This window comes from Hyperolius riggenbachi, chromosome 5 (genome assembly GCF_040937935.1).
Source record: "Hyperolius riggenbachi isolate aHypRig1 chromosome 5, aHypRig1.pri, whole genome shotgun sequence".
Classification (NCBI taxonomy): domain Eukaryota; kingdom Metazoa; phylum Chordata; class Amphibia; order Anura; family Hyperoliidae; genus Hyperolius; species Hyperolius riggenbachi.
Window position 1 is genome coordinate 14,074,277 of NC_090650.1, and position 26,083 is coordinate 14,100,359.

General features: G+C 47.3%; 1 protein-coding gene and 1 non-coding gene across 3 annotated transcripts in view; both read right to left on the reverse strand.

Moving 5' to 3' along the window:
- The window catches only part of AGMO (alkylglycerol monooxygenase), a 292,271-nt gene that overhangs the window by 200,241 nt on the left and 65,947 nt on the right, over window positions 1-26,083 (reverse strand). The window lies entirely within an intron of this gene.
- TRNAE-UUC (transfer RNA glutamic acid (anticodon UUC)) lies at window positions 11,206-11,277 on the reverse strand. Its single transcript has one exon. It is a non-coding gene; the product is annotated as a tRNA-Glu (tRNA).

A 26,083-nucleotide genomic window follows, 5' to 3' on the forward strand; every position in this document is an offset into this window, starting at 1 on the left:
TAATTAACCTCGGTGAGTATCTCTGGCCACATGCAACCTCCTCCTCCCCCCTCACCCACCCACCAGATGTGCCCCCAGATGTTTCCCCAGTATAGGCAGCCAGGTGTTCCCTTAGTATAGTCAGCCACATGCAGCCTCCTCCCCGCAGATGTGCTCCCAGTATAGGTAGCCAGTCGTTTCCTTAGTATAGTCAGCCGCATGCAGCCTCCTCCCCCCAGATGTGCTCCCAGTATAGGCAGCCAGGTGTTTCCTTAGTATAGTCAGCCACATAGAGCCTCCTCCCCCCAGATGTGCCCCCAGTATAGGCAGCCAGGTGTTCCCTTAGTATAGTCAGCCACGTGCAGCCTTCTCCCCCAGATGTGCCCCCAGTATAGGTAGCCAGGTGTTCCCTTAGTATAGTCAGCCACATGCAGCCTCCTCCCCCCAGATGTGCTCCCAGTATAGGTAGCCAGTCGTTTCCTTAGTATAGTCAGCCGCATGCAGCCTCCTCCCCCCAGATGTGCTCCCAGTATAGGCAGCCAGGTGTTTCCTTAGTATAGTCAGCCACATAGAGCCTCCTCCCCCCAGATGTGCCCCCAGTATAGGCAGCCAGGTGTTCCCTTAGTATAGTCAGCCACATGCAGCCTCCTCCCCCCAGATGTGCCCCCAGTATAGGTAGCCAGGTGTTCCCTTAGTATAGTCAGCCACATGCAGCCTCCTCCCCCCAGATGTGCCCCCAGTATAGGTAGCCAGGTGTTTCCTTAGTATAGTCAGCCACATGCAGCCTCCTCCCCCCAGATGTGCCCCCAGTATAGGTAGCCAGGTGTTCCCTTAGTATAGTCAGCCACATGCAGCCTCCTCCCCCAGATGTGCCCCCAGTATAGGTAACCAGGTGTTTCCTTAGTATAGTCAGCCACATGCAGCCTCCTCCCCCCAGATGTGCCCCCAGTATAGGTAGCCAGGTGTTCCCTTAGTATAGTCAGCCACATGCAGCCTCCTCCCCCAGATGTGCCCCCAGTATAGGTAACCAGGTGTTTCCTTAGTATAGTCAGCCACATGCAGCCTCCTCCCCCAGATGTGCTCCCAGTATAGGTAGCCAGGTGTTTCCTTAGTATAGTCAGCCACATGCAGCCTCCTCCCCCAGATGTGCCCCCAGTATAGGTAACCAGGTGTTTCCTTAGTATAGTCAGCCACATGCAGCCTCCTCCCCCAGATGTGCTCCCAGTATAGGTAGCCAGGTGTTCCCTTAGTATAGTCAGCCACATGCAGCCTCCTCCCCCAGATGTGCTCCCAGTATAGGTAGCCAGGTGTTTCCTTAGTATAGTCAGCCACATGCAGCCTCCTCCCCCCAGATGTGCCCCCAGTATAGGTAGCCAGGTGTTCCCTTAGTATAGTCAGCCACATGCAGCCTCCTCCCCCAGATGTGCCCCCAGTATAGGTAACCAGGTGTTTCCTTAGTATAGTCAGCCACATGCAGCCTCCTCCCCCAGATGTGCTCCCAGTATAGGTAGCCAGGTGTTTCCTTAGTATAGTCAGCCACATGCAGCCTCCTCCCCCAGATGTGCTCCCAGTATAGGTAGCCAGGTGTTTCCTTAGTATAGTCAGCCACATGCAGCCTCCTCCCCCAGATGTGCCTCCAGTATAGGTAGCCGTACATGCATGTTACACATTAAAGAGGGGCTGCACATGCAATGGGAGGAGCTGTTGTACATGGATGTTACACATGGAAGAAGGGGCTGAACATTGAATGAGGGGGGCTGCTGTACATGGATGATACACATGGAAGAGGGTCTTCACATGGAATGGGACGGGCGCTGCTATACATTAAAAGTAGAAATCCGGAGTTTGCCTCAGGCAGTGATGTAAGTATTGAGGCTGTGACGGGCCCCTTGCCCCTCCCCTTGGTGCCCATCACAGCCTGGAGGCCCATCTCACAAGGCTCATACAACAAGTGTGGCCATCATGATCTTCACACCCATAACAAGTGTAGCCACAAAACCCCTGATCTGCAGTATAGACCCCTTTATCAGAGGAAGGGAAGGTTAGAAGTTGAGCCCCCCCCACCCCCCATAGCTGTGGGCCCCCTGTGATCGCAGCAGCTGCTCCCCTCTTGTTACCCCCCTGGCCTCAGTTACACTTTAACTATTTTTGCATTAAAGAGACACTGAAGTGAAAAAAAAATGATGATATTATGATTTGTATGTGTAGTACAGCTAAGAAATAAAACATTAAGATCAGATGCATCAGTGTAATTGTTTCCAGTACAGGAAGAGTTAAGAAACTCCAGTTGTTATCTCTATGCAAACAAGCCATTAAGCTCTCCGACTAAGTTAGTCGTGGAGAGGGCTGTTATCTGACTTTTATTATCTCAACTGTAAGTGAACTGTTTACTTTTTCTCTGCTAGAGGAGAGGTCATTACTTCACAGACTGCTCTGAAAGACTCATTTTGAATGCTGAGTGTTGTGTAATCTGCACATATTATAGAATGATGCAATGTTAGAAAAAACACTATATACCTGAAAATAAAAGTATGAGAATATTTTCTTTGCTGCTAATCTTCTAGTAATTATTCATAGTACACAACCAATTCACTATATCATATTTTTTTTTCGCTTCAGTGTCTCTTTAAATGTGGAAAGTTGACCATCCACCTTTCTGGATAAGCCATTTATTGATTGATCATTCACGTCTCCCTGGTTAGTTATAAGCTGAAGAACAATAGCCGTCAAAAAGAAAAGGCGGAAAGGCAAAGGCTGTCTCGAGTGCGAGGCCGACGTTTCAGACTACAGATTTTATTTGGGAAGCCTCCCGCAGGAGTTTGCTGGCCGCTCTCCGCTGCACGGACTGTTCTGCAGAGCTTGCTCACAGCAGATCGCGTTTCATTGTCAATATTGAAATACATCCACGCTCGCCGCACGAACGCTGGGCGTGAGCATCGCTGGAACCGCTCAGAGGTATCTCTGGAACCGCATCTAAAAAAAACAACACCGCTAGAGGAGCAAACTGAATTCCAGCCGTAGGATTGCAGGACGCTATTCCTGACGCATCGCCGATGGTTATAATACAGTGGGATGCGAAAGTTGGGCCAACATTGTTCATCGTCATGATTTTTTTTTGTATAAATCGTTTGTGGTTACGATAAAAAATGTCAGTTAAAAATTTCATATAGGAGACACACACCGTGATATTTGAGAAGTGAAATGAAGTTTATTGGATTTACAGACAGTGCGAAACAATTGTTTAAACAAAATTAGGCAGGTGCATAAATTTGGGCACTGTTGTCATTTTATTGATTCCAAAACCTTTAGAACTAATTATTGGAACTCAAATTGGCTTGGTAAGTTCAGTGACCCCTGACCTACATACACAGGTGAATCCAATTAGGAGAGAAGTATTAACCACTTGAGGACCCAGCCTTTACCCCCCCCCCCCCCTTAAGGACCAGCGCTGTTTTTTGTGATCTGTGCTGGGTGGGCTCTGCAGCCCCCAGCACAGATCAGGGTGCATGCTGAGCGATCAGATCGCCCCTTTTTCCCCCCTATGGGGATGATGTGCGGGGGGGGGTCTGATCGCTCCTGCTGGCTGGCATGTTGCGGGGGGGGGCACCTCAAAGCCCCCCTCCGCGGCGAAATTCCCCCCCTCCCTCTCCTACCTGTCCCCCCTGGTGATCGGGGCTGCACAGGACGCTATCCGTCCTGTGCAGCCTGTGAAGGGATGTCCTATGTCACATGGCGGCGATCCCCGGCCGCTGATCGGCCGGGGATCGCCGATCTGCCTTACGGTGCTGCTGCGCAGCAGCGCCGTTCAATGTAAACAAAGGAGACAAACGTCTCCTGCATTGACATTTAGTCTGCCAGCCGCGATCAGCGGCTCGCAGGCTATTCACGGAGACCCGCTCCGTGATCTAACAGGAAACGGCCGCTCACGCAAGCGGCCTTTCCTGATTAATTAGGGAGGCACCTGGCGACGCAGATGTGCGTCGCTGGTCCTCCAGCTACCACTTTGCCGCCGCACGGTATGAGTGTGCGGTCAGCAAGTGGTTAAAGGGGGTCAATTGTAAGTTTCGCTCCTCTTTTAATTTTCTCTGAAGAGTAGCAACATGAGGGTCTCACTCTCAATACAACTCTCAAATGACCTGTAGACAAAGATTGTTCACCATCATGGTTTAGGGGAAGGATACAGAAAGCTGTCTCAGAGATTTCAGCAATCTGTTTCCACAGTTAGGAGCATATTGAGAAAATGGAAGAACACAGACTCAGTTCAAGTTAAGGCTCGAAATGTCAGACCAAGAAAAATTGCCGGAGACTTCGGGGGAGCCAGCGCTGGATTGCCTGCAGCTAAAGGGAAGGGGGAAGCCTCATTGGAACCCAAAGGTAACAGAGGTAAGTACCAAAGCTCCCCACCCTCCCGGGGACGTTTTTTCAGTACAGGGTCTCTTTAAGGGCACTTTATCACTATATCAGTTGCTTTCAGTTATAAATGAAAGGACAACTGATGTGCAAGGTAATGTCCATGCTTCCTTGTGGCTCAGTTCACATTATACGTGTTTTATCTGAAAGCTCATTCCCAATGCACTGTAATGGAAAGTTAAAATGCATCAGTTTTTTCAATGTATAGTGTAAAAGTCGACTGAGAGAGCAAGACTGCCAGGAGACTGGTATTGTTTAAAAGGAGATAAATATGGCAGCCTACTTACTCCTCTCGGTTAAGGTTTACCTTAGAAAAGCAGGAGCTGAGGCGAGTGGTCAATTTACATGTGGAGGAGTAAGAACACCAACTTTGCTGACAAGAAGGAACTACAGGAGCCAGCCATCAGGTAAATATTAAATATACAATTTGCACAAAGTACTGAGATCTTCAATACAACAAAGTTTGTGCTTTGCAAATTGCTGCAAATTCACTATCACAGGCATTAACTGCAGTTACAGTTTAACAGGTCCTATCGATCCATACACATAAAAGCTGCTGAAATGTCTGACATTATTTCTTAAACGGTTGCTGCCAGGAGCTGGCCGGGGTAGCTGATTTTTTTTAAAGACCGTAATTAGTCAATTACTGCCCATTATGCCAATGATTTAGTAAGTGGTATTGGCATCATCACCTCATAATCCAGTGTTAATGACTGCTTTGGCAGCAGTGAGTGAATTATTGACACTGAATTAGTGGCTTCTGGCTTTAAACGCTTTATCTATATATATAAAATCGTGTGTGTGTGTGTGCGTGCGTGTGTGTGTGTGCGTGCGTGTGTGTGTGTGTGTGCGTGTGTGTATGCCACGTTCACTCGAAAACGGCTTGACCGATTTGAACAAAACTTGGTAGACAGATCCCTTACTACCTGGGATGATATGTTCTGGGGGTCTCGTGTCCCCCCTGCTTACCTGGGGGAAGCTACAAACAGCCAATCAGATTTCACCCATGCATGTCAATGGAAAAATGGAAAAGGCTGCCATTCTCACAGTAATCAAGCCAGAGTCCCCACACTTCAGAATCAGAATCAGAATCAGAATCAGCTTTATTCGCCAAGTACGCGGAATGACGTACCCGGAATTGTTTTTGGTACACATGGCATGGCAGTCGAACATATACAAACATAGCAAACATAGCATGTACTGCATCCAAAATAACATAACACACATGGAGTGAGCCTAAGGAACGTGCATTCAGGGCAAGGGCCAGGGGATGGCTGAACTGATCATGGGGGGCTCGAGGTTGAGTTCAGAAGGTGTATCGCCTGAGGGAAGATGGTACTCCAGCGTCTGGTGGTTCTGGATGGGATGGCTCTGAACAGGGCCGGATTTCTACTTTTTACCACCCAAGGCCCACTGTCACCAGCCGCCCCCTGACCAAGAGTATCTTAACCACTGTTCTAGTGCTGGGACCCTCTGAACATATTCACTGCTGCTTGGGGCCCTCTTCTTCCTCAAGGCTGCACTTTCTTCGTGCTACTGGGCATGTACCTGCACATACACAGTACGGTTGCGCTTGTAAACACGGATCAGAATCAGAATCAATTTATTTTCGGCAAGTAAATTTGCACCTACAAGGAATTTGTCTTGGCAGTTGCGTAACAAACACAAACAAAAACAAAAACAATACAAGGACAGACAGTGGCCTCGATTCATAAAACTGCCTGCGAGCGGGGAAAGTCGAGCGGGGAAACACCGCTGTCGGTATTTCCGCCTTCAGGGTGGTAATTCATAAAAATTTAGCTACTTGTGATATACGTGCGGAGATACTCCGCTGTAGGCAGGCGTTAGGCTGTCGGGAGACGTGCGGAAACAGGGGAAGCAGGCGGAATCCCTCCGTGCGGTGTTCTCTCTGCAGCTGCTTGGGAGGTCTGTCCCATTCACTGCAACGGATTCCGCACGCTTCTCGCCACATCAGAGGTAGCGGTAATACCCGTCCGCATACCGCTACCTCTAATCTTTATGAATTGACATTTGTTACTGTTGCTGTGATAATCACCGCGCAAGGCGGTGATTGATCACTCTGCTCGCAAATGTCGGCTTTTCATGCGGAAAAAGCCTTTATGAATGCATATTTTGGTGTGTGGTCGGTAAAGTGAGCGTTTTTTTGCATTTCCGAATGCGGGAATGCTTTATGAATCGAGGCCATTGTGTATATTACAATTCAAGGACATTATGCAAGTATAGTGGCAGTAAGCAATGTGAGAATTGTTCATTTTCAGTTCTGTGCTGATTACGTTCAAGTCCTAGCAGCTCTAACGTGGTTCAGCATTAAGTATGGCTACTGCTTGAGGAAAAAAGCTGTTCGGCCCAGTGCACACCGAGCGGATCCGCTGGCTGCATTTGTCTGAAAATCCGCTTGGCTAATGTAATTGAATGGGCTGGTGCACACCGGCGGTTTGAGGTTTTTAGCAAACCGCAAACGTGCCTCCTGCTGCACGTTTGCGGTTTGCAAAAAAACTCAAACCGCCGGTGTGCACCAGCCCATTCAAATACAATAGCCACGCTGATTAACAGGCGGATGCGGCCGGCGGATTGCATCCAAATCCGCTCGGTGTGCGCTGCGCCTTTTTCTCGTACTCCGCACCCAAAACCACTAGCGTTTTGTGGATCTGCTAGCGGTTTTGGTGTGCACTGGGCCTTCCTGTGCCTGGAGGTTTTGGTAGCGTAATGGTTAAGGGCTCTGCCTCTGACACAGGAGACCAAGGTTTGAATCTCAGCTCTGCCTGTTGCGTAAGCCAGCACCTATTCAGTAAGGAGTTATTTGGGCGAGACTCCCTAACACTGCTGCTGCCTACTGAGTGCGCTCTAGTGGCTGCCTCGCAAGCGCTTTGAGTCTGACAGGAGAAAAGCGCGATACAAGAAAAGGAATTATTATTATTATACACTCCGTATAGGAAATCTAATTACCTCCCCTCCCATGGACTATGGGGAACTGGAAGAAGCCCCAGGTAAGAAAAATGCATAGTTTTAAACACAGCTCAGGTGTACTTTAAAGAGAACCAGAGATTACATGTAGTGCTGTATTTTTACTTCCCAGGGCTTCCTCCAGCCTCATACGAATGGCTGTGTCCCTTGCCATCCTCCTACGATGTCCCGTTCAGCCGTGGTGAGCCCTGGTAAGCGGCTCAGTGACGTCAGCTGCAGACCTTCTGCGCATGCACGGACCTTCTGCGCAAGCGCAGAAGGCTCCAGCTGACGTCAGTCAGATTGAGTCAGACTGAGACGCTGAGACGAGAATTGACTGCGGCAGAACGGCGGCACTGAGTGGGATGGCGAGGGACACAGCCATGCTTATGGGGTGGAGGAAGCCCTGGGTAATTAAAAATACAGCACTATATGTGATCTCTGGTTCTCTTTAAAGAATAATAAAAAAAAAAAAAACACCACCACACAATTCCAGAAAATTCCAAAAAAACTAAGCAAAAACAAAACAGGAGTTACACATACTTGGGGCGTCTTCCCGCGGCAGGGGTGGGATACTGCTTCTGGCTCCTCAGTTCCTTTAGACTCCTCTCGGTTTGCTATAGCCACGCTTAAAAAGTTGCAACTGGCATGCAATCTCCTCCATTATGCTTCCAAGCGGCAAGACAACCGTGGTTCGGAGCATTCTGCACATGGGTAGTTTCGAAATAATCCAAATCGCACAAACACAGAACCTCACTGGCCATCCCTGCTGTGCACAGTCACTGGGGAGCATGGTTAAGGAGCTGCTGTGTACATAGAGCTACATACACACGGGGGACAATTGTCCCCCGTTGCATGGCGGCAAGAGACCAGGGAGCGACAGCCATCCACCCGTCTCGCCAGAAAGGCAGATACACGGCGGAAGCTGTCTGTGAATGGAGCATCCCTGGCCGGATGCTCCATTCACTTGCGTAGGTCTCCTGTCGCTAGTCCGCATACAGACGCGGATTAGCGACAGTTGAGGCGACAGCTGTCGCCTGGCGACAGCTCTAAGTAGCGTCGGTTCGGGGCACGCGCATCATACACACGGGCGACCTGTGCACGCGTGCCACGTGGTTGTGGCGACAGCTGTAGCCCGTGTGTTTGAGCCTTAGGACATGCATGTGCCACAGATGACTGTGCCCAGTCGCAGCTTCTTAAGAGGGGTGACAGCTATATGACAGAAAGGAGTCCTAAGGAACTGAGGTGCAAGAAGGGGGGGGCTGGCAGAAACCCCAGAAATGTCCTGTTTGTGCTGTTGTTTTTACCTTTACAGCTCGTTTAAAACACATACAGTACTTCATCTTCATTACCTTACATTGTTCTGGGTCCCCTCCTCCACACTGAATCACAACGTGCTTTCTCACTCCCTTACAGGATGTCACACCAGGACCCGGCAGCTGTACAATTACTTGGTTATATCTGACCTTCATCCCTAGTTCAGTCATGTGGAAAACGGGAGAAAATGAGCCTCCTTACACCTTCGTGTCTGCTGACACTTGCGTGCTTCAAATTGCCCGGGGACAGTGAGTGCACACAAGCAAGGGGGAGGAAGCGGGGGCGGGGCAGCCTTACCATTTGACTTCTATTAGAGAATGACAGCGGGCAGGACTGCAGTGATGCAGCCGCTGCTCCTGTCACACACAAAATAGTAAAGCTGTCTGTAACCGCTGCTGCTGCACACAGAGACATGTTACTGTGTGCAGAGCAAAGCAGGGGGCGGCTGCAGACAAACAAGGCACTCGCAGTACTTTACTATGGGGAATAGTATCGGTGGCTGTGGACCCTGGTTGGCAGGTTGACTGCTTCGTTTTTCAACCCGCCCCTTCCTTGGCTCCGCCCTAGGCACGTGCCTCTCATGCCTTCCCACAAATCCGGCCCTGGCTCTGAAACGGCGGCCCAGTGGGAGAAGCTTGAAGAAGCGGTTGCCGGGGTGGGAGGGGTCTTGCGAGATCTTGATGGCACTTGTCCTCATTCTGGTAGTGTGGAGAAGATCAAGGGGCGGCAGGGGCACTCCGATGATCTTTTCTGCGGTGCTGATTACTCTATTCAGTTTGTACTTGTCCCTGGCAGATGCCCCTGCATGCCAGACGATGAGAGAGGAGCACAGGATGGATTCCACGGTAGCCGTGTAGAAGTTCTTAAGCAGTTCACGCGGGATACCGAGTTTTTTCAGCTGGCGCAAGAAGAATAGCCGCTGCTGTGCCATCTTCTGGATTTTGGTGGTGTTCTCCCCCCATCTTAGGTCATTAGTAATGGTTGTGCCGAGGAATCTAACACACGGAACCCTGGAGACCTCGGTCTCCCCAATGTGAACTGGGAGGATGGGGGGGGGGGGGAGGATTGGCACAGTTGGTCACTTGGTGACCGAGGTTACAAATCCAGGAAAAGTAGGAGGAGCATAAAACAGCCAATCAAATTTCAGCCATTCATTTTTAATGGGAAAATGTAAACTGCAGCCATTCTTAGACTGTTAGTCGCAGGATTCTCAAACTTGGCACACTTGGTCACTGGGTGAATGAGATTAGGATTCAGGAAAGTGGGTGGTGCCTACAACAGCCAATTAAAATTCACCTATTGATTTTCAAGGGGAATATTTAAATTGCTGCTATTCATACACTGTTAATGGCAGAGGCTTCAAACTTGCTACAGTCGGTCATTGGGTGACTTGGGTCCCATTTCACTAAAGGGGTCGGAGCCAGCTACAGCCAATCAGATTTCCTTGGTGGATAAACTGCTTCCATTCACACATTGTTGATGCCAGGAACCTGAAAGCTCACAAACTTGGTAATTGAGTGACTGTGTGTCAAGATTATAAAAAGTGGGTGGAGCCAAAAACAAATTTCACTAGGAAAATATAAACTGCAGCCATTCTTACACTGTTAATGGCAGGGTTGTCAAACTTTGCACAGTTGGTCACTGGGTGACTGAAATTAATATTCAGGAAAATGGGTGGAGCCAACAACAGCCAATCAAAATTCACCTGTTGAATTTCAAGGGGAATATTTAAATTGCTGCCATTCTTACACTCGTAATAGCGGGTGCCTTAAACCTGGTACAGTTGGTCACTGGGTATCTACAGTTCAAATTCAGAAAAGGGGCGGAGACACAAACAGCCAATCAGATTTGTTTAATTTCAATGGGAATATACAAATTATTGATGCCAAGGGCCCCAAAGCTCATACATTTGGTAGTGGAGTGATTGTATGTCAAGGTTAGAAAAAGTGGGCAGTGCCAACAACTACATTTTTTACATGGGAAACTGCAACCATTCTCAAACTTGGCACAGTTGGTCACTGGGTGACTGGGATTGATTGGCAGGAGGACACATGGGGGGCACAGGAGGACACATGGGGGCACAGGAGGACACATGGGGGGCACAGGAGGACACATGGGGGACACAGGAGGACACATAGGGGACACAGGAGGACACATAGGGGACACAGGAGGACACATGGACACAGGAGGACACATGGGGACACAGGAAGACACATGGGGCACACAGGAGGACACATGGACACTAGGGATGCTCAAAAAATTCCCCGGAATTCCGTTCGCATCGATTTTGGCCGGAATTTAGTGTTTCCATTCCGTCGTACCGGAAAGGAATTGCTATAGGGTTGCGACGGAATTTCCACGGAATGATGCGTAATTCCGCGGAATGCAAATTACTAAACGGAATTCTGCCTAAAAGTAGATATATATGCACCAGAGGCTTACAAATACCACCCAAACTTCCTTTCTTTCTCCCTTCCTCCTCCTCCTCTTGTCTTGTCTTCCAGGGATTTGTAGGATGTCAAAAGCCAGCTCACATACATTGGCCAGGAATCGAACCCAGGTCAACTGCTTGAAAGGCAGCTATCCTCACCACTATACCACCAATGCTACAAATCCCTAAGCATGTAGGTGAACAGAGGCGACAGAAGGATAAAAGTACATAACATTTTTAAAGAATTGCTGGGAGTAAGTGGTGGACTCCCTCCGTTAAAGCAGACACCAAGGACTGTAAATATATAGATATACACATTTATTGAAAATACCCCAAAGATGCAACTCGTTTCGCGGGCACAGCCCACTTCTTCAGGCAATAAGCAGGGGATAAACAACAGCAATTCAGTTATAGCAAGCAGAACACCTCTGTGAGAGAGGTGCTCTGCTTGCTATAACTGAATTGCTGTTGTTTATTTATTTTCAATAAATGTGTATATCTATATATTTACAGTCCTTGGTGTCTTCTTTAACGGAGGCGAGTCCACCACTTCCTCCCAGCAATTTTTAAAAATGTTTTATGTACTTTTATCCTTCTGGCGCCTCTGTTCACCTACCAATATATTTGAGTCCACCCCAGGTGGAGGGGTGATCTACCCCCTTTCTTCCTATCTACAGAGAGAGACTTCTTAATCCTGAGTGAGGACAGGTCTAATCTCCTCACCTGCCTAATGAGTGGTTACCTAGGTGGTAACCCGTGTTTGTGAGTATTACCATCTCACTGTTTCATTTATCCAATCAATTTTGACATACTACACCATATTGGGCTCTCGATTTCTCTTTAACTAAGCAAGCTCACCTTTCTCTTGGGTATATTCACAATGGTACATGGTAGGCTGGCTTCAGCATGTAGCGTTGGTGGTATAGTGGTGAGGATAGCTGCCTTCCAAGCAGTTGACCTGGGTTTGATTCCTGGCCAATGTATGTGAGCTGGCTTTTGACATCCTACAAATCCCTAAGAAAGCTCATTTTTCTCTTGGGTATATTCACAATGGTACATGCTAGGCTGGCTTCAGCATGTAGTGGTAGCATTGGTGGTATAGTGGTGAGGATAGCTGCCTTCCAAGCAGTTGACCTGAGCTTGATTCCTGGCCAATGTATGTGAGCTGGCTTTTGACATCCTACAAATCCCTGGAAGACAAGACAAGACAAGACGAGGGGGAGGAGGTAGGAAGGGAGGACTACCGTCAGGTATCATGGCTTAAGTGACATTTCCTGCAAGAAAAAAAAAAAAAAAAGACCGGGGGAACAGCTACTAGGTCCTATGGGCTACCATTTAGCATAAACAGGGTTTCATTTGCGATTACTTTAATTTTTCCACCAGAAGGCGGAATTCCGCGGAATTTCGTAAAAAATTCTGTGGAAATGTCATAGCGACGGAATTTAGCACGGTCGGAATCCAAAATTCCCGCGGAACGGAATTAGCTCTTTCCGATCATCCATAATGGACACAGGAGAACACATGGGGGACACAAGAAGACACATGGACACAGGATGACACTTGGGGGACACAGGAGGACACAGGGGACACAGGAGGACACATGGGGGACACAAGACACGTGGGGAAACAGGAGGACACACGAGGGACACAGGAGACACATGGGGACACAGGAGGACACATGGGGACACAGGAGGACACACGGGAGTCACAGGAGGACACATGGGGACACAGGAGGACACAGTAGGATACACGGGGGACAGAAGAGGACACAAGGAGGACAGAGAGGGGCACATGGGGACATAGGAGGACATATGGGGGTAACAGAATAACACATGAGAACATATACAAGATGCCCCTGCACCATGGACGCAACAGGTTTAGTATATTTTTTCTTTCCCTGGGTTTTGCCCTCTAAACCTCGGTGCGTCTAATATTCGGAGCATCTTATATCCCGAAAAAATACCTTAATATTGAAAAAAAAACAACAATTTTATTCATTATGTTATCTTTAACGGTTTAAAATAAATAAAGGTGGTGGTTTCTGTGACGGTCTGCGGTCCCCAAGAAAACCACTTATGCGTCATGTGAGCGATAAACGCAAGTTTCTTTGCAAAACAACCAAAATGACATTTTTTGGGGGGGTTTAAATCCACTTTTTTTCTCTTCTCCCTGTCTCTCTCTGTCTCTCTCTGTCTCTCTAGTAAACACTGGCTCTAATTACCTAACTTCTCTCACCTCAGTGTGACGAGCGGGTTTCCTGGCATCCAGGACACGTGACCCAACCAGGCAGAGAGAGAGAAATCTCACACCTACACTGCTCTTTTTTAGACTGCTAGGCACCGGCCCAGCAGGTGTCCGACACATAGCAGCCTTCTGGCCTGAGTTGAAAGAAGACAGGAGTGATCCTTATCACGCCAACTGGAGACTCCCAAAAGGTTCAACAAACCTTACAAGCTATATTTAATAATAGGCACAGTTTTGTAATATTTCTGGTGTTCCCAAGATAGCAAGTCCCCCCACAAGACTCCACATGACACTGGTTCTGAGAGGTTTCCTTACCAATCGGAACCCCAGAACTGAAGTAAGACTGTTTTAAAATAACCCTCTAATACCCCAGGGGTCGGACCCCTCAAGTTTGATATCAATGTTCTCGATAAATTATGACCGACCTAAAAATGTCGTTAGATTTACCATAACCTGTATGGTTTTGGAGATAGAATACCTATCATGATTCAGGTATATTCCTGTGTCCATGAGAGGGGCGGGCATATCTCATGTTCCGTACAGCAAGGCAAACCGGGCAACTGTCACTTTAAACGTTTTATTGTTCTTCCATGCCACATCATACATCCATTCTATAGGTAGAGAAAGTTCAAACCTGTAAATACTGGTGCTGGGGTACACAGGGTTCGGGTGACCAGGGAAAGTGTAAGGACGGCACATTATCTCATATCTCATGTTCCAAAGAGGTGTGTGATCCACGCCCCCTAACTCCTCCTTGCTGAAGTGAGTGGTATAACTTAACTGGGCCCAGGTTGCTCAGGGTCCATCATCTGAAATTTTGGCCTAACAACATTCTGGCAGCCAGCTGGACACTGACCAAAACCTCCATCTTATTATTTCTCACAAAGGCATCTGGCCACATGGCAACCGCCATCTGGGAATTTCCGCCAAAGACTTGCAATTGCTGCATGGACTACCAATAACGGTATTTGAACTGTATATTAAGACATTCTGTTTCTTTTCATCTCTACTCTCTTTCTATCAAACCAATCTGTTCTGCCGGACAGGTATATCTATCTGTGGGCTAAATTAAGCTGTGTGTATGTAGTTTTAGAATAAAACTAACGATTTTATTGTTCAGTCTTGTGCCTGTTCTGGTCATCTGATTGTTGCTATAACGAATCTGCCCTCTGAAGAGTCAGTCATACTACCGCATTGTTTTATTATTTGCTTATAAATTGTTGATTTGCTAGCTAGGTTGTAAATAACCGTTTCTTCCTTCTAGGATTAGCTAGTACCCGAGTTCCTGTGCGAAATCAATAACTTTAGTTTCTCGATTGGATATACAGTCGAGATTGCATCATATAGGGACCCAGTAACCTTTCTTTAAACGTCACATTGCTCACAGTCTTTAAGCCTTCGGAAGTGACTATTCCCCGAACGGTGACTGGAGCATGTCGAACGTGATTGGGCTGACTACCATATTATGATAGCGATGGGGTCTCTTCTGGCAAATCGAAGAGTGGTGGCAGTAAATTTACCCGATTTCCAGCGTGAAATCGATATTTTTAGTTTACCGATTGTATATACAATTGGTATTGTACATGTATGTGCACCTCCAACCAATCTTAACCGTTTACTACGCACCCAGTGAATGTGCCTCCAGCAGTCTCTAGTGCATGAGACCTGCCTGGCAACAGTGGCCTAGTAATAGGAGATTGGTGAGTGACTGTCCCATTACATATTGTCGGCAGCTGCGCGATCAGTCTGCTCACCGTACTTCCTGTGTATGCTAACGGGAGCAGATTAGGCGGGATTGGCACGCTCTGTCGCATTAACCTTCTTCCCCTGACGATCCAGCAACCGGTCTTTGTTGTCCGTCTTTGTTGTCCACCGTACTTCCTGCATACGCTAACGGGAGCAGACTGGTCGGATCGCGGGGTTGGATTGTCACAGTTTCCGTATACCGCTCATATCAAGCTTCCTTTAAATATTTGGTGTAGCTTCTGATAATTATATATATATAATGCTCAAAATTCCTGCTGGGACTTACGTTCTGAGGATGTCTTAATTTCAAGGAAAACGGGTATCTATCTATCTAGCTATCTATATATATTTCAGGTCACAGATTTAGTCAACTTTGTTCTGGATCTCCACACAGCATTAGTCATCGCACACAGTCAGGCCACTGTCTTTCTACGTCTGTGGAACTTTCTGAAGCCATTTACATTAGGCCATATTTATGAGCGCGCCGTATAGAATCATGCATTTGCAGACTGCAGCCAATTTCGCAATGCCTATGTACCTTGGTATGTTTAATATAATTCAAGCGGGAGCCGTTTCACAAGTGAGCATAAAATAGATTTGTTATGAGGTGAATATGAGTGCTTTGCAGCTCTGGCCAAACAAGTTTATTTAGGTAATGATTCGTGCATACGTTGGTAATAAATCGGGGCGTAAGTAAAGTGTGGCTATTTGCAGAGGACGTTAGATGTGGAAGGATGTCGGCTCTGCTTTGCTTGGAAGTGAATCGTAGCGGGATTATAAAGCTGCTTTGTCTGGCCTAGTCGCGGAATTCAGCCTGTCGGAGTAGTAGTGTACGTTAGGCCTCATGTGTAACAAAATGGGCAGACGGATTTCACTTTCATGTACAGGACCGTTTCGCTTATTTTTTAAGGCTTAAAAGAGAAGGTCTGAGGAACTTAAAAAAAAAAAAAGAAATGCACTTACCTCTGGCTTCCTCTAGGCCCTGGTAGCTGACCTGTGCCCTTGCCGCAGCTCCGTTGGCTGCCTCCCGGTCCCCTCTGATGCAGTTGCCGACCTCTCCAGGTCGGTATCTTCCTGCATCTTCCTACATTCCACTGTGCGGCTCACAGAGTCGCACTGACGCCATCCAGGATGTTCTGCGCAGGTGCAGAACTACTGTGCCTGCACAGTACAGTCCGGATGACATCAGCGCGACTCTGAGAGCTGCTTGCGCAGGCACAGTCGGCATCTTGTGCCAGAGGGGACCCTGGACCACCGGCGGGGAGTGAGGCTGCGGCGAGGGCACAGGACGGCTGGCAGGGGGCTGGAGGAAGCCCCAGGTAAGTGGATTTTTTATTTTACAAGTCCTCGGATGTGTCCTTTAAAATATCCAAACCCACGTAAAAATTCTTAAACAAGGGGGGAAGAGACATGTGTAGTAGGTTCTCCTCATGCATTGCCCACCCCTCCCCGATGCTTACAGTCCCCTAAAAGCAACTTCCTGGTCAGGAGGGTCGGTGCACACTACCTAGCGACGCACATCCTTGATCACGTGCCCGCGGACGGGTGCACTCTGCACATGTGCACTACTGCCTCAACTGCAGAGTGCGCATGCGCAGAGTGCTCCTGGCCAAGGGCACGCAATCAAAGACGTGTGATTAAGGATGCACATTGCCGGGCAGCGTCTGTGCACTGTGCACCGAGCCTCCTGACCAGGAAGTAGCTTCGGGGGGACTGTAGACATAAACAAGGGGGGCGGCAGAGAACGGGGGAGTGGTGGGCATGAGGAGAGCCTACTGCATATGTTTGCTCCCTGTTTTTTGAATTTTTACAAGCAGGGGCTTAACTAGAGGGGAGCAGCCCTGCCCCCTGCAAGCACAAGGGGGCCCAGAGCTTTGAACGGGCCCCCAACTACTACTTCACTACCTCCCAAAAAAAGATCCATCCTTCAGATCAGGTGTTTTGTGGCCACGCTTGTTATGGGTGTGAAGATCATGATGGCCACACTTGTTGTATGACCCTTGTGAGATGGGCCCCCAGGCTGGGAGGGCCACCAAGGGAGGCAAGGGAAGGGGAATGACCATGGGGGGGGGGGGGGGGGGCAATGGTTTGTTGTTACACCACTGCCCTCACTAGCAAGCAGGGCTGGGACAAAAGAGTATTAATCGTGTCCTGCACACAGCAATATTACCAGGGCCGGATTTAGGCCAAGGCCTTCTAGGCCATGGCCTAGGGCACCACAGGAGCAAGGGCACCAAAGCAGCAGGCAGGGGCGTATCTGGGTAATATAGCGCCTATGGCAAACACTGAAATTGCGCCCCCCCCCCCCTTTCAACTCTAAAACCAGCATCCTTTCTCGCATACATGTCGCTTGTGTGTTTAGGCTCAGGATATTGCTGAGGTTACTTTTTTAAAGATGGCTTTCGTTATGCACTCTCTGTCCTCTTTTCTAACACTATGGCCCCGTTCACACTTGCGGTTTTGTCAAAACCACACCGGATGTCCGGACCGCACCGTATCCGGACCGGACCTGATCCGTACGGTTCCTATCCGGATCCGGTCCGTTTGCATCCGGTTTCCGTGCGGTGTGAACACGGTTGCGGTCCGGATCCGGTTTCTTAAGGAGATAACAACCTGTAAATACCTGGGGTCTGGGAGGTCAGCAGAAGGGTCTGGGGTCATTGTTGGAGACAGGTGGACGTGTGGAGACCATCCGTGGATACAGAGACTGCAGTTGGGACCATGGATCCAGGCGTTTTTCGTATACCTGGGAATTCTCTGTTGTTCGCCTCCTCGTTATCAGACTTATATCAGACATGTTGCTGCCTAGAGCTCCAGCATGAAATCGCTGCTGCCCCACTCTGTGAACTCCATGTGGTCCCCATCCAAAATGCATAGGAAGTGGGGTAGAACGTCCGGTTTTTGTAGCCAGTGTGTTGTGCGCTCTCCGGTTCTCATTACTTTGTATTGGCCGGATGGTGCAGTCCGGCTCCGCCCCGGATACGGCTGCCGGAGGAGCCGGACCAAAAAATAGCACATGTTGGAACGGACGCCGGAGTCCGGATCCGGTCCGGCAGAACGGACGCATGTGAACGGACGCATAGGCTTTCATTGCTATTGCCGTGCGTCCGTTCCGTCCGTTCTGCAAGCGGTCCGGCTCCGGCACGGCGATTCCGGACGGCCACCGCTAATGTGAACCGGGCCTAAAGGTGGCCATACACTAGTCGATTTGCCATCAGATTCGACCAACAGATAGATCCCTCTCTGATCGAATCTGAGTAGAGCGCCCTCTACTGTTTAAACTTCCTGCCGGGCAGGAAGAAGTGAAGCATGCCGGAGACCAGACCAGAGCGGAGAAGACAGCAGAGACCAGGGGACTCGCGCCGGCCGGAAAAGGTAATGTATACCCGCCATATTGCGTCGGTCGTCAGGCATTTGAACGCCGACCCGTCGGCGATCGAGAAAAATCTACTGCGCGGACGGAACGACGGGAATCGACGGGAATGATCGATTTGGGACGGAAATCGATCGTTCTGTCAGCGGTGTGCGCGCCGATTTCACAGCCGATTCGATCACTGTGATCGAATCGGCCGTATATCGGCGGGAAAAAAGTTTAGTAGCCATGTTCCCCAGATAAGAGTTAATCTGATCTGAAGTCTGAATGACATGGAGGCAGGCAGGACGATGCAGCACAGGGGCAGGCATGGCGGCACAGCACAGGGCAGACATGGAGCCCATGGTGCTGTGGTGCCCATGGCACAAGCCATGCCTGCACCCCTCTAGATACGCCTCTGGCTGCAGGATAAACTGTTGTAGAATTTGCAAGCTTGCAAATGCTGCAATGTAGGGAGATCAGGATAGCGCTGCTAGCCACCTGTGCAGCAGCCACCTTGCTCTCTGTGCACGTTTGCATTGTAGCCGACGGCTATTGTCTTGGGAAGCATTGGAGACGGAGGGGAAGAGGAAGCTTCTGCACTGGAGATGAGCGGAGAAATGAGTGACACTGATGGCTGCTGCGGTGTGAAGGTGAGCTGGCTACCTATACTGAAGTGGGGGGTGGGAAAAGGAGGGAATAAGGGAGTCATCTGGCTACCTATACTGGAGGGAAGGGGGAGGGGTCATCTGGCTACCTATACTGGAGGGAAGGAATCCTCTCGCTACCTATACTGAAGGGGGCGGCTGGTGACAGTGGCCTTGGGCGGTAAAGACTACAAATCCGGCCCTGAATATTACCCCTGCTTTGTGGAACAATTCCATCTTGAGTCAAGGAATATATAATGAGATCATTTTGAGATCAGACAAATAAGGAGAGATATTTATTGAGATAAGTTTTGCGAATCAACCTCAAAGTGAGAAAGTAGGAGGTAAAGAGGCGCCCAGTGGGTATATAAAACAATCTAAAATCACTACAATTAAGAAAAATGAGGTGGCTTACAGACGACAACTCACTTTAGATAGAACAGTTTAATAATAACAAGCACAGGCAACGTGTTTCGTGGAATCTAGCCCACTTCCTCAGGCCAAATAACGTGCCACTGTAATCAACAAGCATATGTGGCATGTGTGGCTTGTTGATTACAGGACTCTTCATAGGAAAGGAGGCAGGGAGGCAGTCTGGGGGGGGGGGGGGGGGATGGGCCGCTTTTCCATAATCAGGCGCCTGAAGGCACATGCCTGCAGTGCCTTATGGTAAATCCGGCCCTGGGGGAAGGTGAAAAGCCTTTCAAGGCCTGGGCCAATAAAAAGGATAAATGTCTCCCTGACTCTAGGCGGCAGTCAGATAAATCCCTGCATCAACTCTTCTGGGAATTACCTAGAGTTACAGATTGCCCAGCAAGCTCATGGTGAACCAGTAAGGGCTGAAAGAGATCAAAAAGCATCCTTACTAAAAATGCTATGCAAAACAGAAGTTTGCCTTCTTAAAGAGACACTGAAGCGGAAAAAAAATGATGATATTATGATTTGTATGAGTAGCACAGCTAAGAAATAAAACATTAAGATCAGATACATCAGTGTAATTGTTTCCAGTACAGGAAGAGTTAAGAAACTCCAGTTGTTATCTCTATGCAAACAAGCCATTAAGCTCTCCGACTAAGTTAAGGCCCATGCACATGTCGGATTTTAGCGAACGACCCGTCGTTTGAACGTTCCGTCGTTCGGACGTTTTCGCGTCAAATCCGACGTGTGTACAGACTATCGTTCGGGTAATAAGACTGGTTACCAGCGATCCGCCCGGCGGATCGTTGGTAACCAGTCTTATCACCCGAACGATAGTCTGTACACACGTCGGATTTGACGCGAAAACGTCTGAACGACGGAACGTTCAAACGACGGGTCGTTCGCTAAAATCCGACGTGTGTATGGGCCTTTAGTCGTGGAGAGGGCTGTTATCTGACTTTTATTATCTCAACTGTAATTGAACTGTTTACTTTTCCTCTGCCAGAGGAGAGGTCATTAGTTCACAGACTGCTCTGAAAGAATCATTTTGAATGCAGAGTGTTGTGTAATCTGCACATATTATAGAATGATGCAATGTTAGAAAAAACACTATATACCTGAAAATAAAAGTATGAGAATATTTTCTTGGCTGCTAATCTTCTAGAAATTATTCATAGTACACAACCAATTCACTATATCATATTTTTTTTTTTGCTTCAGTGTCTCTTTAAAATAGAAGGTATTTGCAATTATTCAAGCTGCAGTGAGCTCTGAGGTTTCCCACAATGCATCACTGCGGAATATGCAAATCACACCTTTGTTGTCCCTGAAAGCTAAACACACCTCCAAAACTCCAGAAAAACAATGATGTGTCAACTAATTGTACAGAGGCACACTAATCCAACATGCATACTGGCTGTTTCCGATTGGTTAATCCTCAATCATCAGTGCATGGCATGGATTAATGTGGCTCAATGGGGTAGTACTAGAAATACCCAGAGTTACAGATAGCCCAGCAAGCGCATGGTAAACTTCTAGGAGTGTGTAAGGAGCTAAAAAGGATAAAAAAAGTCTCCTTACTAAAATGCTATGCAATACAGAATTTGGTCGTCTTAAAACAGAAGGTATTTTAGCCCCTTACACACTTCTAGATTAGGAGAACTCCTCTTGAGATATGGAACCACTCTGGACCTAAGCAGTCTCTCCAAAATCTCCTTCTGACATCGTCTCCAAACACTTTCCGAGAATCTCTAAAGTTTACAGTGAGCCAGAACTGCCCAACATCATTTTGGCTTCCACGATATTATTGCTAAATCCCCCCAAGTACGCTCTTCACTTGTACATAACCAAAAATACAAATTAACACACAAAAAAATGATAACATCCTGTCCTGCTTGGATTCCTCTTGTCTCCTCTCCAATCCTCATTGCCAGAAACCTGCTCACTCACACAAGATTTATGACTGTCCCAGCAGCAAGGTCACCGCCCATCTATCAGCCGAGAACTACTTCCTAGAAAACAGCAACATCCATCCACAACTCAATAGGGTAGAAGTTTTGGCTGGAGGATTCGTAATTTTTTCCCCTCTAACAAGCGTTGCACACGAGACCTTGAGATTCCATGAAGGTCGTTTATCAATCTTGTTTAGGCACGGCAGCCCTCAGTCCTCAGGTATTTAAGAAGTTTGTCAGTTGTACGAACAGCTGTGGAGAATTAGAACCCCATCGATTTCCAAACAGGGACATCAAAACGCTAAATGGCAAAAATGTGTCACAGTGTGGGGGTGGGGGGTGGTATCATCTAACAATCCTCGGTCAGAAAAGCAACCTTTTCATTGAAAAAAAGTAAAAAAAAAAAAAAAAAAGACCTCACTGCCCCAAACTTTATTACACAATTTTACCCAATTTTGGCATGCATGGCCTCAATATTTGTACTACAGTCATAAATGCGTATTGGCTGTCAGACTGAAGTACCTTCATTTGGAATGACAGATGCTCGTTTTAGCAAAGAACTGAACATTTTGGTGGCATACAGAGCCCCTAAGGTAATGCATACAGTGGCTTTTTACCACTTATTTACCACAGCGCTGAATGAATTGTGAGTATTAACCTCCCAAGTGAACGGTCATGAAATATTCAATACGTTTTGGCGTTGTAACATTCAGGCCCTTATTCAATTCACTTTTTAACTAAAGTTTTCTCCTTGGAGATCATTTTTCAACTTTTGTTTAAAATAACTTTTTAGAGGTCTACAGTTTAAAAAGTACCAAAAACTACCAGTAGGTCAAAAAGTACTTTGAAAAGAATTCTAAGTATCGGTTTTATGGGTCTACTTCTGGTCTGTCCTGGACAGCTTTGGGTTTGGCCCCAGTTTTATTAAGTGGATACAGTTTGTTTTCCACTGTCCAATGAAACAAACTAACACCACCCTGTGTCTTCACGCTTTACGCTAGTTCGTGGCACCAGACAGGGCTGCCCCCTGTCGCCGTTCTTGTTTTCCTTGGCAACTGAACCACTAGCAATGTGGATTCAGGCAGAGAAGGACATTGAGGAATTACGGATGGGGAACTTTGTAGAAAAGGTGGCCCTATACACGGATGACCTCCTGCTGTTCCTTGCGGGCTAAGTTACGGGCCATACTTTCAATAGTGGACTGCTTTGGTTCCTACTCTGGGTCATTCCTATTTCCCATCGATAAGCACGACAAGCGGGCACAGTGCGTTTCCCTGATGCAGTGGGTCACCTCTTTTAAGTATTCAGGGGTAGTTGTTGAGCTCCCTCTGTCACAGTACACTAAACTGAATGTGGACCCGGTCATTGAATCCCTAGCTTGAAAATGCTTTGCATGGTCATCACTACCCTTCTCCTTCATCGGCAGGATAAACATAATCAAAAGGCTATATCTGACTCAGTTTACGTACATGTTTTGTCAATTGCCGATTTGGCTCTCCAAGGTGCCTCAGGGACAGATTTTGTCATTCCGTGAGCTCAAGACATGCATTCCTTCCCCAAAAAATTCAGGTATCTCCAGGTCCATGATGCCATGGCAGGTCAGTTCCTACAGCCCGTAACATGAGACTTCGACCCCCTAGAGAAACTACAAACCTCTTTCACAGATAGAGGTTTGCCACTGGAAAGTGCGGTTGGGTGAGTAAAATGCAATCATTCTTCCCCCGCACAAGTTTGAAGGAAGAGTGAGAGTGAGAAAGACAAGCCGTGAACCACATTCTACAGGAATGCAACCCAATCCTACAAAAATTTGCCCACCCCTGTCGTAGACCCATATTAACAATTTACTTTTTTAATTGTGAAAAAAATGGAAATGTGTGTAAAAAGCAAATGGAGTCAACGTGACATGAAGGAGAAGATAAAATTATGCCTGCAAGGATAAAAAGTCATGAATACACCTCAAGCTGGATTTCTGATGGTCCACATTTCTGCTTTTCTTTTCGACCTCGTAATTTTTCTGTCTTGTAGCTACCTTGGTAGAGGCTTCTGGAGGATTTTCGTAGTCACATTAGTGCTAGATTAGTGATCTTCAGAGGAAACTAAGTAGGGAAGTGGTGGAGGACCAGAAACCAGGGCAAAACTGCAAATCCTGTTGCCCACAGCAAAACGTTGTTGGGGCCCCCACAAAGCTCATAATCCCTTGCCTCATGTTGACCCCATGGCCAGGAGACCCATGTAATGGGGTTTCTATAAGAATTAATGCTCTCCCTACAGTTAAACTTGTGCTAGTAACTTTTGGGAACCATAGTGGAGAGGCAGTTATAAGGGCTTTCTTCCTAAAGGTCTGCTTTATACTACAAACAAGACTGTCTGAGCTCAAATCTATAGCATTTATAATGGTTGCATGTACAGTATTGAAACCTGAGTCTGGCAGGTGGAGCTGTAGATGTGGGCAATGGTGCATTACTCTTCTGCGAGATGGTGAAGACCGTTGCTCTCCATGGTTGAGTCTGCTCAATTGGGCATTTTCAGAAGTCCTTGCCAGGTGTCACTACTCAAACGGCGAGGACTTTTGGAAACTTAGTGGTTGATGGCACACTACATTGACATTTCACTGAGGAAGCCAGTTAGATTTTACCAGGGTACACATAACTGTGAGTGAAGCCACCTAAACCATAGGGGAAGGGATTGAACATTTAGTAAAACTGTCCATAAATTGTAATATTAGTGTAGGAGGTGTGATGACCTTTCTTAATTGGAGTCTAGGGTTTTCTATAACTTCTTGCCGACCGCCTCACGCCAATTGGCGTAAAGTCCTGGGGGCATGTTTTGCAGGAGATTATAAAGAATGTGATTGTGATGACTTTTTGTCATCTCAGATTGTGATGACCTTTCTTAAATGGAGTCAAGGTTTTTTTTCAAATTTTTTTTAAATTCTTGCCGACTGCCTCATGCCAATTGGCGTGAACGCGGCGGCTCCACCTAGACCACCTAACGCCAACTGGGGTAAAGTCCTGGGGACAGATTTTACATTGTACAGCACTACGGTCTATGGCAGCGCTGTACTGGGGACAGCCGTGTCACTCGGATGTCCCCTTGGGAGGCACAATAGTGATCGGCTCTCATAGGCTGATGCCTATGACAGACAATCGCTTTCATTGGCTGGCGGGGGAAGGAGGGGGAAAAAATTAAAAAAGGAAAATGTATTTAATAAAACATACAAACAAATAAAAAAAATAAACATTGTGGGAGCAATCAGAGCCCACCAACAGAAATCTCTGTTGGTGGGCAGAAAAGGAGGGGAGGGAATCACTTGTGTGCTGAGTTGTACGACCCTGCAGCAAGCCCTTAAAGCTTCAGTGGCCTGAATTGCAAAAAATAGCCTGGTCACTAGGGGGTGTAAGCTTATGGTCCTGAAGTGGTTAAGACTGTCTGTGTCTTCATGGTGCCACTTACCATCGTACTTCCTGTGGAAAAGTTTTTGTTGAGCTTAGTAGATTCTTCATGGTGGGCTGGGTTTCTGCCTCACCCTCTCATGCTGAATAAGCTCTGCTGTTTGTGTGCAACCACAGAACTTTCTGTTTATTTATGACCAGCCAATGTGGATCACATGAAACCAATTTTTAATGGATAAATAAGAGGCCAATATCTCTATGTGTTTGGTTTGTCCCCAAGAGTTCTGCTTGAATAAACTGTGTAATTCAGTTGTAGCGTGTGCTAGCGGGGCCTGTGAAGTCTATAAACATTGCAAAATCTCCGTCTAATTGCTGGAAAGTAGCAGTAAAGAGTAACAGATGCTCCCTTAGCAGACATACATTTTAAATGCTTGAGCAAAAAATACAGGTAGGACTACAAATGTGGGCTTCTGCCAAACCATATATTAATTTATTAATCCATCTCCAGCCTCCTCCACCCCCTCCTTCCCCCTCCCCCCTCCGCCTCCCAGCAGCCACCAGTGGGATGAGAAACCAGCCTTTCCTGCCTTGCGTTTCCCACCGGCTCTCTGGGGTAATTGCACGGCCTTTTTTTGGTTGGTGTCCGGGGATTGCAAACATCCGCAGACTGACAGGAACTTGGTTATCTGCCTCCAGCTGCAAACAAATCTTCAGGATCCTACTGCTACAAGTCGAGAACAAGATCTCGTCAGGGATAAAAACCGTTTTATTTTTTTCAGGTAACGCATGCCAGACGTGAGGAGACGCAAACGATGGGCTGCCAGGATTATGTTACAAAGGCCGAAAAACTGCTTCTTTATTCTCACTAATTTTTATTGTTAAAAAAAAAAAAGGAATATGAACAAAAATATAAAAGCATTAAGACAAGGATGTGAGGTGGCTGCTAGTTTTAAGTTTGAACTGCGCATAATTGTAATTTTGCATAAAAAAAAAAAATTGCAACTACTATGCAAAATCGTAATGCAGAATTTTCAGCAAATTCTTAATTAATTTGAGGTGTAACCATAATTATGTTACATAACTTCGCTATTACGTGTAATTACACAAAAATGCAAAAATTGATTCGTTGGGTACAGGTCAAAAAAAGTTGTTTTTCAAAAAGACCTTGTAGTTTTTGAGTAAATCAGTTTTAATAAGTTCAAAGAAAAATAATTTTTAAAAACTTGGTAAAA